This window comes from Elephantulus edwardii, unplaced genomic scaffold (assembly GCF_000299155.1).
Source record: "Elephantulus edwardii isolate Elephantulus edwardi_28Jun2011 unplaced genomic scaffold, EleEdw1.0 scaffold00010, whole genome shotgun sequence".
In the NCBI taxonomy this organism is placed as follows: domain Eukaryota; kingdom Metazoa; phylum Chordata; class Mammalia; order Macroscelidea; family Macroscelididae; genus Elephantulus; species Elephantulus edwardii.
In genome coordinates, this window is record NW_006399760.1 from 27,440,683 (window position 1) to 27,443,220 (window position 2,538).

General features: G+C 37.4%; 1 protein-coding gene across 2 annotated transcripts in view; it reads left to right on the forward strand.

Moving 5' to 3' along the window:
- The window catches only part of KCNJ3 (potassium inwardly-rectifying channel, subfamily J, member 3), a 218,044-nt gene that overhangs the window by 165,877 nt on the left and 49,629 nt on the right, over nucleotides 1-2,538 (forward strand). The gene's annotated exons all lie outside the window — the stretch shown is intronic.

Consider the following 2,538-nt stretch of genomic DNA (forward strand, 5'->3'; position numbering starts at 1 on the left):
ATCTATCTATCTATCTATCTATCTATCTATCTATCTATCTATCTATCTATCTATCTATCATGGTGCTGCCAATTGTCCAAGTGGCAAGAATCTTTGTTTTCTTGAATTTAAGCTTTAATCCCTTTTGAAGACTATAGGCCTTGATCTTCTGCAGCAAATACTTCAGGGCCTCCTCAGTTTCAGCAAGCAAAGGTGTGTCATCTGAATAATACAGGTTGTTAATTAGTCATCCTCCAATCCTGAGGCCGCATTCCTCCTCATAAAATCCAGCCTCCCAAATGATCTGTTCTGAGACTAGATTGAGAAGATAGGGAGACAGGACACATCCCTAGCACACACCTTTCCTGATTTTGGACCATGCAGTATTTCCTTGCTCTATTCTGAGGACTCATTCCTAGTCCAAGAATAGGTTTCACATGAGCAGCACAATCAAGTGTTCTGGGATTCCCATTCTTCTCAAAGTTAGCCATAATTTGTGATCCACATAGTCAAAGGCCTTTGTATTGTCATTGCAACACAGGAAGATATTCCTCTGGTACTCTTTGCTGTCAGCCAATATCCATCTGACATTGGTGACAATGTCTTAGTGCCACAGCCTCTTCTAAACCCAACTTGTATTTCTGGTATTTCTCTGTTGATGTACTGTTCCAGTAATTTTTGGATAATATTCAGCAGCATTTTACTTGCATGTAATATTAGTGATATTGCCCAATAATTTCCACACTCTCTCAGGTCACCTGTTTTTTAGAATGGGAATTATTATGAATCTCTTCCAGTCTCTTGGCCAGGCAGTTGTCCTCCAATCTTGGCACAGCCTGTTGATCATGTCAAGGGCAACATCTGTTTCTTGAAATATAGTTACATAACTATTGTTAATGTTGTTGTTATAAGTTATTGGGTTAATCATAACACGTATTGACGCTATAAATAATGATTCTAAACCATGCTCTATCTTGAACCAGTCTCACAGTCTCTGACACCCCTGCCCTCATTGCCACTGTCACTGCAGCCATTGACGGGGTTAAGGAAGGGGCTGGCAGGTAGGGAATAGGACCATGTTGTAAGGAGAGACAGGTCTTTAGAGAGGGACATCATGCTGGGTAGAGTAGAGGGACAGCGCAGGAGGGGAAGACCCTCTATGAGGTGGATTGATTCAGTGACTGGGGTAATCGGGATGGGTGTGTCAGAGGCAATGAGATTGGTACAGGATAGAGCATGGCTTAGGGCTGTTGTACATAAAGTCGCTATGAGTCCAAACGACTCGATGGCACATAACAACAACAACAATTTTTCTTTTGGATGACTATCTTTCCTCTGCTGTTCTGGGTAAAGTCCTTGCAACAAGACGGTTACTATAAGTTGGAATACACTTGGCATTGAATTAGCGAATCAAAAATTCAACTCATTGCCATTAAGTTCGAACTGAATCAAAAAAGTCAACTCATTGCCACTAAGTTAAAACTCATGACTAGGTTTTCTTGGCTGTAGAAGACATAGGAGGAGATTGTGAGTCATTCTCCCTGAACTTGGGTGTTTATTGCCTTAAAATAATCTTTTACTAATATATATTATTAGTATAGTCACAACCATCCTCTTACTTATTAAATATCAGTTATTCATGTATATGAATGTTTGTTATTGTTGTTGTTGTGTACCATCGAGTTGGAACTGACCCATAGCTGACCCTCCAGTGGGTTTTCAGAGGCAGTTTTCAGATGCAGATTGGATTTGCCCATCCTTTTCCTGCGGAGCAGCAGGTGGTCTGGAACTGCATGCCTTCGGTATTGCAGCATAGCTCCTTGCCACTAGGCCACCAGAGTTCCCTATATAAATGTTTACGTGTCTAAAATGTGTTAATATTTAAGTCATATTGCAACAAATTTTACAAATATAAAAATATTCATTGAAGATGTACCAATGAATGAAAAACAGTGAGTGGTCTATAGAAAGGGAAAGCTACAATTTTAGTTTGCAAGAATTTGTTGTTATTTTATCCTCAACTCTAGAAGATCTCAAAAAGATCTTTCGTTTCTCTTACTTTTAATTAGTAAAACCCATCATCTTTCTGTAGGTCACTAATCTTACTTCAAAATTAACCATAAAGCTTCTTTTAATCAACTCAGCATATATTGTGTTAAATAGACTACTCCATGCTCATGAGACTATTTATGCTTGACAAGTAGGAAGAGTTTTCCTTTCTATTGATGAATTGCTTAATAAGGTAGATGTCATGAAATCTATTGATATTTAGAAGACACAAATCAATGGATATATTCTGTGTATAGACTTTAATAGGTAATTTCTATAAATACTCGTAAATTATCAGTTTTCTATAATCATATGCTTTCAAAAATAATCTTAAACTAATTTTTACTATAAAATGTACAGTAAAATTTATAAGTACATTTTATAGTAATTTAATAAAGTTTGTTGTGATAAGTAATTGAGTTGGTTCTGACTTGTAGTGTTATGATTGACACCATTATTGAAACCACTGTGTCAACAACGTCATTGGCAGTTGTCTTGTTTTTTTGCCGA